The sequence below is a fragment of the Manis javanica genome, chromosome 2 (assembly GCF_040802235.1).
Source record: "Manis javanica isolate MJ-LG chromosome 2, MJ_LKY, whole genome shotgun sequence".
Lineage (NCBI taxonomy): Eukaryota > Metazoa > Chordata > Mammalia > Pholidota > Manidae > Manis > Manis javanica.
This window is the reverse complement of record NC_133157.1, coordinates 41,350,758-41,365,633: the sequence shown is the minus strand read 5'-3', so window position 1 is coordinate 41,365,633 and position 14,876 is coordinate 41,350,758. Positions and strand designations below refer to the sequence as shown.

Genomic DNA, 14,876 nt, shown 5'->3' with positions numbered 1-14,876 from the left:
TTTTTAAGAAGAATTCTTCCTCTTGTTTGAGAGTAAGGCTCAACTCTGGCTCTACCTCCTTTATGAAGCTTCCTTGAGGCCTCTAGCCCACCCTGAATTTTTATTCCTTTGAATCTCTGTAGTTCTTGTCATCTAAGTTCCTGCTTGACTCTTATAGTACTGTCTTTTCTTATTTCATAATGTTACATATCTCATAATATTATATATCTGATAATCAGTTTTTTGATAATGTTACATATCTGTTACATATTAGAGCAGATATGACATGTAAGTGTCATCGGCACCATCAACTCCTTGAGATTAAAGTTAATATTTAAAAGTAGGTATTATCTTTAATCTATATGGGAGTGAAAGCATATAGAAACTAAGACTCTTTCATGTGGTCCGGTGCCCCTGCAATAAAGACTCTCAGCAAATAACTCTTGATGATGGTTAATGATGTGGCCTGACACCAGCTGTCTTTGGCTTAATAATTAGGTTGTATTTTGAATGTGTAAAATGTAGTCTGTGTATAGAATTCCAATATGAAGAGTGTGAAAATGAGGTTACTCTCTGAAAAAGTAAATCCCCAGTAAAAGGAATTCTATCTACGGGAGTTGCCTTAAATTATAATGTCTCTGGTTAAAAGCAGAAAGAGAGAGAAGTGTCCAGACTTTCCTGGAATGAAAAAGAAAATTATAACCTCACTGGTGGTAGTAATATATCTAGAGAAGGGATATGTTATAGTAGGCAATGGCCTGTTTTGATTGAAACATAAGGAAGCCCAAAGAAAAATAAATGTTAGCATGTTCATAGGATGGGGAGGGGAGAGCATGTGTATGGGGGAAACAGGAAGAAGGATCAGGAAGAGATCAAGGAGGAGGAGAGAACAAGGAGTGGAAGAGAGAGAGAAGAATATACCTGGTCAAGGCCTACATCTTTCAAACCAGAGTTGTAATATGTGGGAAAAGATGGCTCAAAACCATTGACTTGCCTCTAATTTTCAAAAATTTTCTAATTATTCGGGAAAGGAGTGGCCCATGTAGCAGGCAAACTAAAACTCTTTTTTTTTTTGAACCAGTCCTTATCACAAATTAACACACCAACAAAATGTATTTGTCTACAAAACTTTTTGTACATGGAACATATACCTCCATGCCAGTGTTCCATAGAACCCATGTTGGAAACAATCTGGGGGTTAAATTACCCTGATGCTGTCTGTTAGGGGAAAAAATATTACACAGATGAAAAGTATTATTCAAATAATTTTTAATTTGGCCATTTATATAAATATTCAAAACTTTATAGGTATATAAACTTATGTGTAACATTTATGCCAAGAATTATAGAATGAAGTTTGTATGTAAGTTTTCTTTTCTTTGTTGCAGAAAGGAAACCAGTTTGTTTTGACGTTATTATCAGCAGCAAACATTTGTTCAGAATTGGTACCTATCATAACACTAGTTATAATGGGCCCTCCATAAAAAGAAATGCTATGAATTTTACCTCTTATTCTACTTCCAAATTTGTGGAAAACTAATATATGGACATATGCAACAAGAAGGAATTAGGCAATATTATAAAAACTTAGAATAGAACAAATTTGTACACATATGTAATGGCATAGGGATTGGGTTATTAGTTTTAAGAACTGGAAAGTAGGATAATAATAATATAATGGAAAACCCACAGGTTATATAAAGAGGAGATCTTGGGAGAGAAACTCACCTGCAAAAAGTGCCAAACTTCTCAAGTCTCAGTTTCTTCATCTTACATATGTGGATAAATATGTGCACATTGCAGGGTCACTAGTATAACAGACCTATATTGATCCTGATATTCAGTTTAGGGTGGTTATCATTATTGTTTTACTGCTATTGTCAAGCTGGAGTCAATAGAAAGAAACATGATGTAATCAGGTATGTTATCCTTCCTTTCACACTTCTGCAGAGAGACTCTGTAAAAACTGTCTGCAATAGTATCTTAATTTCATGCTAAATCTTATCCTCAGAACGAATAATTCCTTCCTAATGAAATGCTGCTCCTGATCATGCAGGGGTACCCTACCACTCAGCTGAAAACCTCTTGCACACATTTATCAAATCACCAATCCCTGGCATGACTCTGCTTGACTTCGACTGAGCTCCACTGTCCTCCATTTCAGTGCTACTTCCCTACCAGCATCGCTGGATTCCTTTCATCCTATCATCGGCTTCCTCTGCACCTCTCTGAGAACCACAGGGACCTGTGCGGGGAGGAGAGCTACTGTCCAGTCTTGGCTTGTGGCAGACACTTACAGTCCAATCCTAGAAGGTCCTTCACAAAGCCTGGGATTCTTTTGTTTACTTCTGGTTGATTCATTTTCTGCCTCCCACTGCAGTTTTCTAGACTACACTGTCTTCCCTCACATCTTAGCTGATGATCTAGGTTCTACCTTTACTAAGAAGAATGGGGCTACCCAAACAATAGTGTACAAAACACTGGCCAAAAATTCATGGAATTGTCTAATGTGGTTTTAGGTGGCGTGTTATCAGATTAATCATGACATTTGATTTTTAAAGTATTATTTTACCATGTTAAATGTAGTTTTATTTCTAAATTTTCATTTCAAAATTAGTAAGTCTTTCCCATAAATAAAATACATGTAATTTTTTAAAAGGGTAAAGGCATAATTATGTAAACTGCATGATTAATGTCAGGGACCACTAAAGACAGTCTTTATTAGATCAGGATGATTTGTTTCCTGCTGTAAGATACATGGTAATATTTCGCTTAGTGACTCTCAATGGCTTTCAATTATAAAGGCTATAATTTGGTATGAAAAACATTCTGGTGATCTTTGGTTAAAAAGAAAATACTGTTTACCTCAAAATCAAGGCCTCCAGAAATATAATTGCAATGTGACCAGTAATGAATTGTTAAATAAAACATTATCTCAAAGTCACAACACTAACCAAAACTCAGACCTTTCATCATTCTAAGTTGTTGCTATCAATAGATTAGACCAAGATCTCCTCAGAGACTGAAGAAGATAAATCCCTACAACTAAGTCATAATAATACTTGTTACCACAACAACCAATACTTATTTGAGTGCTTATGATACGTCAGGTATTCTGCTAAGCATTTAACTTTTCATTTACTCTGGGGATCAACAGTAAAATATCCTGACAATTTCCTGGAACAAATGGGCTTCAAGGTGCAACTGAACCATAGACTTCTAACAATAAGAATATGTATAATAATTAGAGCAATTTTATTTATAGTGTGCCAGATACTTTACTGAGTGTTTTATATCTACAATCTCATTTAATCCTCACAGTTCCATCATGGGATAGCTGATAATTTTTAAGTATCAGAGTTGGGTTTTAAACCTAGGCCTTACTTCAAGTCAGTGTCTATAAATGTGATAGCATATTTACACACACAGTTTGCTATAAACTGCCTCCTCAAAATAGAAATGGGTAGCAACATTTCAGAGACTTCTACTTAGGGAAGTCCACACCCAACAGCATGGGAAGAGACAAAATCTTACTTCTTTCTCCCAAGTATTTGAGATCCATAAAATAAAAATTCAAAATTTGTGACAGCTTGTGAAAGAGAACCATATTTCATAAAGGCAATGAAGCAGTAAGTGTTCCTTTCTGTCTTTTTTTCCTTGTTCCTTACTGTAGATTAAATCCTTCATCCCTGTAGACCTTGGGTACAGTTATATGCCATTATGTGATATAAAAATATATTTTACTAAATAATGGCCATACTGAAAACCGTGAGAGGATAAGATACCCTTGATCTAATGATGGGCAGGATGAACCAAACACCAATTGGTCCCACTAATGAGAGATAATTTCCTCCTGTTAAAAACATAAAAGTTATGATTTTGATCTGAAGCATAAGTTCTAATAGGCATTCACTCACCAGATATGATTATTGAATATGTACATGGCTCTGGAATTAAGGTCTTAGAGAAGGAAGACAAAGACCCTGATCTCAAGAACACTACAATTTCGTGAATCATAACTACATTTCCTTAAGTATGCATATTTAGAAAGAAACTCTTGGATTTTTCCCAGACTATAAGAGAACTTCTCTGAAAGCAGATGATTCAATCATACAAAATGTACTGAATCCAGTGTACTACTGGGGAGCCTCTCGACAATGGTAATTTTCAATAAAATAATTGGCGTGAAAGTGGTGCTGGGAGTTAGAGTTTCCTGTGGTGGAGGTGCTAATGCACCTGGATCATTAGAGACTGGGTCAGAGGAGGGTGGGCTGAAGTTCGCTTTCATTCGCTTTGTGCCTTCTTCATGCTCCCTTCCCCAGTTATTTTCCATAGCTTTAAGTATCCCTATTATTTTGACCAAATGTGCATTGTGATGGAAAGGATGTGATACTTTCAGCAGGATTACTTAATTAGGCTTTAGTAAGCAATGCCAGCCACATAGGGTAGGTTTGCTTTCCAGCAATAAAAATGTGCCTGCTCTGCACGCAGCTTTCCCGAGGAGTGAAACACAGTGACTGATGTGATGATAAAACAATGAAGGGAAGGATAAAGCCTGAGAGATAAAGTCTCAAAAGGGAAATAAAGTAGGGTAGCAGCTGCCCCCATCTTAATTGAAGCATAAATTTCAGGAACAGGATTTGAGGTTTAATTTCAAGCACATATTGCAAGAGAGTTTAGTGTGTCTCGTTTATGTGTGTACCCGTGTATGATAAAAAAAACACATAAGTTAAACTTTGTCATCCTCTTTATGAAGAGTTTTCAAAGCATTTATAAAAAAGGAAAAACATTGCAAATGTAGAAGTTTATTGATTGTCACCAAGAGACATTAATTTAGTCAGCATTTAATGAAGACTAACAGGATAAATAATGGGCAGGAACTGTTCTAGGCATGGGTGATGTAGCAGACTAGGAGCTATACAACATTTCTGCACTTACAACACTCAATGTTTTTAATCTTTTCTCTCTGTATGTACCTTCCCTGCCTCCACCTCCACCATATACCAGAATCATTTTCTTGCAGTATAGATTAGATTACATCACACTCCTATTTATAACACCATAGCTGTGCATGCAAAACATTCCAGTCCAGCCCCTCTCTCTATGTTCAACCTCTCTTGCCTTCCTACCTACTCCCAGTGTCAAGCTTACTGCTCCCCAAACATAACATTCTTATTTTCTGGAGAATCATATCATTAAACATATATGCTTTACTTTGTGAGTATGAACTATGAGGACCAGAGAGGGAAGGTTGCTAATTTGTCTCTGGCCACATATTGCTTTACATGTGGTTGACATTCACAAAATGTTTGGAGAGCAAATAAATATGAACCTGGAAAGTACATAAGATTCATATGAGATGTTTCATGATGGAATTAGCTACTTCACCATGTCCTCAAGATTTTCTTTTCAGAAGACCTCAGAATAAAAATCGTTGCACAGGTGAGAGTGTCCATAGCTCTGTGCAGAAGGTAAGGGACACTGCATGCCCAGGTGCTACTTGAATATTTTTTATGAACCACTTTGAAGACTGCATATCCCATTACATGGGCATGCTATTATCAGAACTGCTTTACAAAGTCTCACCATTTATATCCTGCCTTTATAGCTTAATATTGCTTCTGTGTACAAGCATATAGTTATGTAATCTTGTATGAGGCAAACCCTTCTTCAAAAATGCTTTAAGAAAGAAAAAATTGCTTTTAAACTAAAGAACAGTACAAATTTTTATGGCTTTGTTATAAACTTCAGAGAAACAGAATTGGGAAGCCTTGACACTCTTTAGTTTTATGGAGAAGCGAACACACATCACCATAAAATGTGCAGTTGCCATTCTTACAACAGAGCATAAATATGAATTTAAAACTAATATAAATGATAACTCTCTAATGTATAAGTTTTCTGTTCATTTTAAAAGAGTTAACATTTAACTGGTAAAATATATGAATTCAGTGTTAAATTTTTCATGTCCAGAGGCCCTTTCTAAATCATATGTTTTTATACAGAACAGTGGACTGTACTGTCTCTGCAGATCCTAATCAACAGAATTCACTTCAAAAGACTGTATGAAGTCACATTTCTTTATAATACTTGGATCAAAAGTAGTACTTGCATCCTTTGTCTATGTTGATGACTTACACAGCTCAGAAAGATAAAATATTCTAAAGAATAAAAATACTTATGTCACAAATAAAGGAGAGCTCTTCTTCTGTGACAAAATAACTGCTAACAATTATATTATCACATGATTATTTACCTTCAAAATAGATTTAATTTTTATCCTTCCCCTTTCTGTCTTTCTTTTTCTATCTAAGTCTAAAATTGGATTAACCTGAAATCCTAGTTTGTTGAACATATTGAAATTAAACATAATCAGGATGAAATTTACTTTGGACTCAGATTAAAACTTTAAAGTTTAAGAATATGGGAGTCTATCAAGGAGCATTATTTTTCTAATTACTTGTTAGATACTAATGCTATGGAGCATGCAACTAAGGTGAACTGTATTCCACAGATACATCCTGCATTTTGACGTCACTTTTATTTACAGACTGACAGAACTGTTCTAAATGTGGGTAACCCACCTTGCCACTAAACAGCACAAAAGTATGTCCACTAACTCAGTTCATCAAAAAGGATTTCTGCCATGAATTTGGTGACCTATACTATTTCTAACAAATTTGAAATTTGTGACTGTTTGAATTTTGTACTTTTATGATATCATCTTGTAAATAAATTAGTTATTAGGAAGTAGGGAAAGGATAATTATTAAACTTGAGAGAGTGAGTTCTTTTCTAAGCACTTTAGAAGTTCTCTTTTACATCCAGATAATTATCTTAGGCTATAATTTATTGACTGAATCCTGTTCACCTTATTTACAGAAAGAAAGCTATATTTGTAAAACAAAACAAAACAAAACTTAAACAGTTCAAGTTACTTAAATAATCTCCCTCTTTTGTTTTCTAAATTAATGTATTTTATTTATATTTTCTGTTTCTGTAATTGAACTTTAAAATCTTGCTTTGCCTTGCATAAAATTCAAAAGAATCATAAAAGCTTTGATGGTCTTAGAGTCAGAAGAAGAAAAACTTGTGGTTTCCCCAGGTAATAAGTTTGATAACAAGTTTAAAATTATGAGATAGAGGAGGAAAAGAATTAAAGAGAAAGACAAGAAGACCAAACTGAAGCATGTGTGACAGCTGGGAGGCATTTCCAGAATACAACAGACAAAAGCAGCTGAGAGGATACTTGAGTAAGTGCATAATATTTTAAATTCCAGGAGCCACGATGGAGTATGTCATTGTGTCACCGTTTTAAATAATACTTAGGCTAACAGAATTTAGAATAATAAATACTTGCAAAGGAATAAAAGAATAATGGTATAATTTTCGAAACTAGAATGACCTTGAAGCATATTTATAAGATCATATACTATGAAATGATGTTCACATTTCTATATTGTACAAAATATAAATAGTTAAAGGGAACATTTTCTCTACTGCACCTTCAAAAGCACAACTGCTTATTCCTTTATAGTTCAAAGTAGTTACTTGAAGAGGAAATTTCCTTAGCTTGCAATTTTTTGGCTATTGCATTAAACTAACGTCCATTGTACCTTGTGTCTGCTTTATGTGTATCTTAACTCCTCTCTCCTTTTGTAAAAGAGGAGACTCAATTATTACTATATACATTCTCCTGAATCCAAGGGAGCACCATACTTCAACAACATGTTCCATGGACTTAGCAAACAAATAAAACAGCTATACATTATTCAATACATCTTGGCAGCACACTAAAGCTCTTACAGCAAGTGATAAATGATCAAATGTCTTCCTCAAATCTTACCTGGTTTACTTTTTTTAAAAATCCAACCCTTGCTGTCTACCATGCAAAACTCTTGGCCACTGGGTGAAATCCAAACTGGGTAGTTGATCATGATAATTCCCACGTGTCATGGGCAGCAGCATCTCTCAGAGTCCCACAAGCCAACTGCTTGAAATGAACCTGCAACAAACAAGGCATTTCTTCATTTTAATAGAAAAATAGTGAACCATGTCCGAGGTCCAGGAGGCATCACTACATAATCAATAAGGGAATCATAAAGGAGTATGTGAGGGGCTATAAATGCCTCTCAAGATGCTGATAAACATTAAAGCCAGAAGACTGAAATTTATGTGCTACAGAAGGTGTTTCAGCAGAGTGCTTGCTCCTCTTAACATTATTGATCTGTTTAACCTGTCAGTGCAAATAAACATACTGATATTGAAACTCACATATCCTATAGTGTGTACCCCTTCTCCTTCATATAGGTGATCACTTGGAATAATCAGAGTATTTTTCTGATTCTATCCATAATACTCTCAAGGTAACTGGAAATGAGGTTCAGTAAGTAGGGCAAAACTTAATAGCAGCTAGAGGAAAATCCACATGATGGTCTAGATCAAGGACAATTTCCTTTGTGAGTTCAGATGCTCCAGCCAATGTCAACATTCCCCATTAAAAAAAAAATTGTATCACGTCTGCAGGACAGTGTGTGAGGAACTCAGATCCCCCCCCCCCATTGTGTGGGGGGATATGTACGAAGTGATGCAAATTCACAAGCCACTATTTGCCATGTCAAGATACAGACTATACAATAGTAACCAACAGGAACAGAGAGTAGCCAGAGTCTATAAACAAGGAACGACGAGAGCCTAGGAAATGAATTAAATAACTAACTTGGGGACAATCTACCACTTCTTTAATGCTTCAACTATTTGTGTCCACAGCAGTAAATGTGGTATTTAAACTTTATAAGCATGTCTGACTTCCATTTAAGGAGAAAAAGGATCCATGCACAATCAGCAACTTCTATTGCACTGAGAGCTGCCACACAGGTTTTCAACAGACATTTAGGAAGATATTAATGAACAGATTTGCTTATTGGTGTTCTCAGCGTAGCCTTTAAAAACTATTAGTGTTTTTTTAAGCTACAGCAACCATATTTATTTAAGCATATACAAAAACAATTATTATTATTATTATTATTATTTTCTAAGTAGTGTAACAGATACGGTTAAGAAATTATTCTGTAGTGGGACTCATGTGAATGGTTATATGCTGCAGATTCATGGACACAGGTGCAAAAACAGATTTTTAACAAGCCACAAAATGATATCCCCTCATGCACCTGAGATTAGAACTTCAAGTATTCCCAGAAGTCAATATGGAGACTTCATTAAAAGACCCAGTAGTGAGATATCCTATTGTGCCATTTCTGCAAGAATGATAAGATGGCAAGGGTTTGAAGTGGAACATATACCTCAGACTAAAATGCAATATTTTGAAATAATTCTTTAAAAAGACAGACATATATACCTGGGCACTAACTGATCATCCTGCAATTCAAAACATGAGTGTTATATTGATGCTATTGTAACATGCATAAATATGCTTGCCTACACACACACACACACACACACACACACACACACACACACACACACACACACACACACACACACACATACACGGCTAGAATGTCCAAGCTCTGGTATTTGTTAACCTAAAGCCTTAGTCAACTTCTGGATGCAAAATTTTCTATTAATGCCAAAAATTATTCTACTTCTTTTCTTTTCTGAGTATACTCTGAAATTTATTGAATCAATTCTCTTATAAAACAAATCTGTTTTCAGGAGCAGTAACCCTTTTTGATCTCTCAGCAGTCATGCAGGATACTGGAAGAAGTCATATCCTGGTGTGCCAAATGACAGGGAAGTGTTCATAAATGATCCCCAAGCTACCTCACTTTACAGTGGAGGAGTTTTTGAAAGATGCTTACTTTGGAAGCACTCGGCTGTGCCCTATGGTGAGTTCTCATATTTAGTTCTGCCACTTACTATAAAAGAGTGAAAATAACTAAATCAGTATAACTACTTTCTTTCTAAAATGGCTTTATTTCATTAGACAGAAAAAATGCATTGACCCCTTCTTTGAAGGGTAGGGTTTGTGTATTTTCTTTTCTCACTAGTGATCATTTCCATTGATTGTTAATTGCTGACTTACCCATTAACCTACTTGCCCCTCTACAAATTTCAATTGAGCACCTCAGTTGTGCCAGGTATGTGATTACGTGCTCAGATACAAAATGAAAAGATACAGATTCTCCTCATAAAAAGATTACTACCTATTCTGATTTGTTGAAATGTATTTGTGACCAAGAAAGGTAGCTACATTAGCTCAAATCAAGACTATTGGCTATTTCATATCTCATGGTGGCCAGACCATGGGATTTTACGAGGCTTGTCAGTGAGAGCACTACAGACCAAGGGCAGACCTAAACTGTACAGTGACCCGGCATACAGTTGACTCAGGCAGAGTTCCCACTGGATGTGATGATTTTCTATCATTCTTAAGTCTTTCTCAAAAGCCCATTAACTGAGTCAAAATAGTTCAGAAAATCCAACTAATTAGATTCTGATAATATTTCTGGTCAGTATCTCCCAAATGGGTGTATTAGGCATCACAATATAATCCTGTGTGATCTACATCACAATTTAACAGATTTTTTTTTGGGAGGTGGGGGTGGAACACACTATTATACAACTTGCTTCACACAATTTTTGTATTATTATTCCATTTATTTTCTCAAAGAGGATTTATAAAATTAAATGCATGCATTCTCCTGAAAAGGAAGTCCATGAAGTGTTCCTTAGAAATACTCATCCAATGATATTGGTTTAAAACTTTATTCTAATACCAATTTTCAGAATGAAAAAAAAAATGCTCAAAATACAATTTTTACTTCTCTATCTTCAAATGTGCTATTGAATAGCAACATGAAAACAAAAGGTACAGATTTTAAAATACTTTTAAAATGCTTTTTGAAATATCTTAAAAGTTGAGTGATTTTTTTACTAAAATCAGTATGATTTCCAAATAGTTCAAATTTTTTAATTTTCTCATCTTTTATTTTTTTAGTCTCTGCTTATTACTGGTATGACTAATCTGAAACCAAGCCTTTTCAAAAATATATGCTATTTTTATTTTTGAGAAACTTGTATTCTTTTTAAAATGAACTTTGAATGAATGTGTTTTATTATATGTAAATTATACCTTAAAAATGTTAATTTAAAAACTTCAATGGATTTTTGACAATGTTCGAAGAGGTTCTGGACAGGGTATGGTATACAGAACCTATTGATAAAATATTGTATATGAATTTAAAGCAAAACAAGATAAAAATAAAATTTTTAAAAAGTAGAAGAAACTCAAACATTCACAAACCCTGTATTCCTGTTTGTTGGTCTGGCCTTTAGTGCTCTGTCATTGAATTTTGGTCTTCTTTGTTTTTCTTTATGCACACTACTACTACTACCCTTTTAGTTTATCTTTTGCTTTGAAGAAAGCTTTGCAAAGAATCCCCTCAGCACTTAAGCATTCATTTTATAGGCTATTGATTTGTACTTGTTGATATGTTGCTCTTTAAACTTTATCTCATAGATGCACTTCATCTTTCCCTTGGAGGCATGTTGCATAGCCCTCTGGGCAGCCAACGGAACTAGAGAGTGCTCAGCATTCGGTGAGCTTACTGTATTTGTAAAATGTCTACTTGGTGCATTTTGCAAGCTTTGTATATAAGTCACTCATTTTCCTGCACAAATATCAAGAATGTAGGAATAAGTAGTTCATCGACGATTAAAGTTATGAGGTTTTCTGCCTTTGGATCTGTCTCCTTTTATCAGTTACGCTGGAAAAGGGAAGGTACCACCATTTGTAGTCACAAAATGAGAGCTTCTAAGTTAGTTTTCCTTCATTTAGTCAAATATTAAAGTCACAGATTATTTCCCAGCAGGCAGAGGTCATCAACAAAAATCAGTGTTATTTCTGTGTGACTGTTGCTGTTTTATATGCAATTTCTCATTTAATTTTCTCAAAAACCACATGAAGTAAGTCCTATAACAATGCCCACTTTATGGTGATGAAAATAAGGATTGGAGAGTTTAAGTTATTGCCCAAGGACAGCCTTTGAAAAATGGAGCTGGGATGGGCAGTTAATTGATAGTGCAGTTAATTGATACTCAGTTAATTGATAGTCAATTCTAAGTTCTTGGAAATTGAACTCGAGAGATTTACTCAATCTACAGATGGAAATGTAAGTCACAGGGAAAGAAGTGACATATGAGAGGCCATTAAAATCACGTAGGGTCAGGTGAGTGTGCACTTCTGATACAGAACTCTCCTCCTTAGCTTCCTCAGTGTGGCGCCTGAACGACTTTATACATTTCCAATTCACTGATTTTAAAGAACCATATTTTGAGTAGATTTTTATTTTGGAAAGAAGACACCAAAAAACAAACAAAATAACAAAAAAAACCCAAAGTAACAGGATTTCTGACAATTTTAAATGAGCTTAATTTTCTGAAAGCAACAGATAACATCGTTCTCTCTTTTATCAAACCATTTTTTCCCAGTTAAAAAAAATAAGAACACAAGAAGACTGTGTTGATAGACTGTGACAAAACCTATGATTCGATTAAAATATAAATAGCACCTCAGTGTTTTGCTAATGCCCATTTGGTATGTTGAGCTACATTATTAGTAATTACAAACTTAGAATAGTCTTCCAAGATATTAATTTAATATTTTCATTTCAGAAACCCAGCAGGAAGCCCCTTAAGTGTCATAAAACAAAATCTAGGGCAACTCTTATCAATACTGAGAACTTAGTGCCTGATGCTCAAACAATTCTGTTTCCATCATTGCTCTAAGATGCCTAATTCTGAATTTGATTATGATCTAGAAACTTTGCCAATTAAAATAGTCCATATTCCCCTTTAGATTTTCTTAAAACGAGGGATCCAATTAGTCACATTCCCAAATTTTCCACAAATGAAACTGGTCTCCAACCTTTTTCCTTCCTTCTCTGTTCCCTTCCTTCTTCTTTTCTTCCTTCCTCCATTTTTTAAATTTCCTCTTTCTTCCCCTCCTCTCTTCTTTTCCTTTTTTTTTGTCTTTTCCTTTCAACAAATATTTAAGCATCTTATAGGTTCTATATATTGTGCTGTGTTCTGAGGATAAGGCAAACAGAAAGGCTTAGTTCCTGCTTAGGTATTGCTCATAGTCTAGTAAGAAATAAACAAATGTATTAGAAAGAGAGGTAGGGATCCAACGTGCACTGGCTTTTTCAGAATATGTTAATCTTGAGTAGAAAAAAGAGATTATAATTTGACCCTAGGCTTGTCTTCACCTGGTCAAATTAGAATTTACAAACAAAATTTCATCATCATCTGGAAATTCCCAGATACCGCACTCTGAATTTTCTATGGTTTAGAGAGGGATACTTTAAATTCACAGTTCTCACAAACAAATGTCTCAGGGTCACCTGTAGCACTGAAATGTGACTACAGCTTGGTTGACCGTAACTAGAAGCCAAAGGACCAGGCAACAGTGAACTGAAGAAAGCAAGCTTAGCCTCCGAGCATTATAAACAACATTTTAAACACTATTTTTGCCAGACAGGATACATTTATGAACTGTCTTTAGTCCTTGGCTACCAGTTGGAGATCCTCCTTTACAACTATTGAGGATTCACCACCCACTGCTGTCAAGATGTTGGTCCCATTCCTCCACCTTTTGGAAAAATCCATGGTGGGTAAAATCTTCTCCTCAAGAAACACTTCTAGTGGGAGGAAAAAAGCCCTCTGGACTAGCTCACCAAACTCACCTAGGAGTGTAATGTAGATTCTTGGTCCCCAACCCAGAATCAATACACCACTATTTTCAGAGTGGGACTGAGAATTCTGCAGATGACAGTTCCCTAGATCACACTCAGACACACTAATGTTTAAGAACCACTCTTCTAAAACGAAGTTTATTTTTGACATTTCTTAATACTGTCCCACAACTTCTAACTTATAACATTTATTTCTCTTTTGATTTCAAATAAATTAACCTACTTAGGAAAATCAGTCTTCCAAAAATTGTATAAATTGATAAAATTTTATGGTCAACACTTTAGTGATCAAAACTTTCCCTTCAAATGTTTAACAACATTTTAATGTTTAATATGTATATGATCCTCATCACTGTTTAAATTTAATGTATCTTTAATTTTTTGATTATTAAGGAGGCTCCTAAGGGTAGAGACAGACATTTATGGGCAGGTGAAACACTGCAAACAGTACAGATTAGTCATGGTGAGAAAGGAGTAGCCAAGTTCTCTGGTGCAAGGAAGCACTGTACTTAGAATGGGAAATGAAGGGTCCGTGGTACTCTCATCACACTTCTGTTTTGTGAAGAAGAAACTTGGCCTCTGCGCATGAGCATCTTCAATAACAGTGCCACACATAGCATGAGTTTGACAGCAGTTACACTTCCCAATGGGATTCAATTAGTATATTTGAGACTCAGCTCCTTTTAGAGTGGTGCTGGCAGGATGTTTCAGTTAGAGAACATTCTAGAAAGAAGGGATAAGAAAATAATAGGCCTTTGGCAAGTGACTACTGTAAATTAGTGTGTTATGCTAAATGCTTTACATACATGTTCTCACTTATCTTCATAACTAACCTGGAAACTGGTTATTATTATTCTCACTTGGTGACTGAGAAGACGAGGGTCACAGAGGATAAGTAGCTTGCGCAAGGTCAAAAAACTGAAAGAGAGAAGTAGGATTTCAATCTCTACCCTCTTGATTGAATTGGCCATGCATTTTCTGATGTAAGTGTTCTATATGTTGTTTGTCCTATTTGCTTTTTTCCACTTCAGGAATAAACCCATGTCAACCATTTCTCTCTTCTATTTCTGCTGCTTCCCCTACTCTAATCACTACATTCCCCTTTATCCCAGCATCAAGTACAGAGAGATAAAATATAAGAGAAACAATATAATGTTTTTTTTGTTTTTGTTTTTGTTTTTGG

At 35.2% G+C, this 14,876-nt stretch overlaps 1 protein-coding gene across 2 annotated transcripts in view; it reads right to left on the bottom strand.

Moving 5' to 3' along the window:
• The window catches only part of LINGO2 (leucine rich repeat and Ig domain containing 2), a 1,188,155-nt gene that overhangs the window by 286,908 nt on the left and 886,371 nt on the right, over positions 1–14,876 (bottom strand). For both annotated transcript variants that reach the window (XM_037020664.2, XM_073228406.1), the window contains exon 7: positions 7,825–7,983. The gene's annotated coding sequence lies outside the window, so the exon portion shown is untranslated. The remainder of the gene's footprint in view (positions 1–7,824; positions 7,984–14,876) is intronic.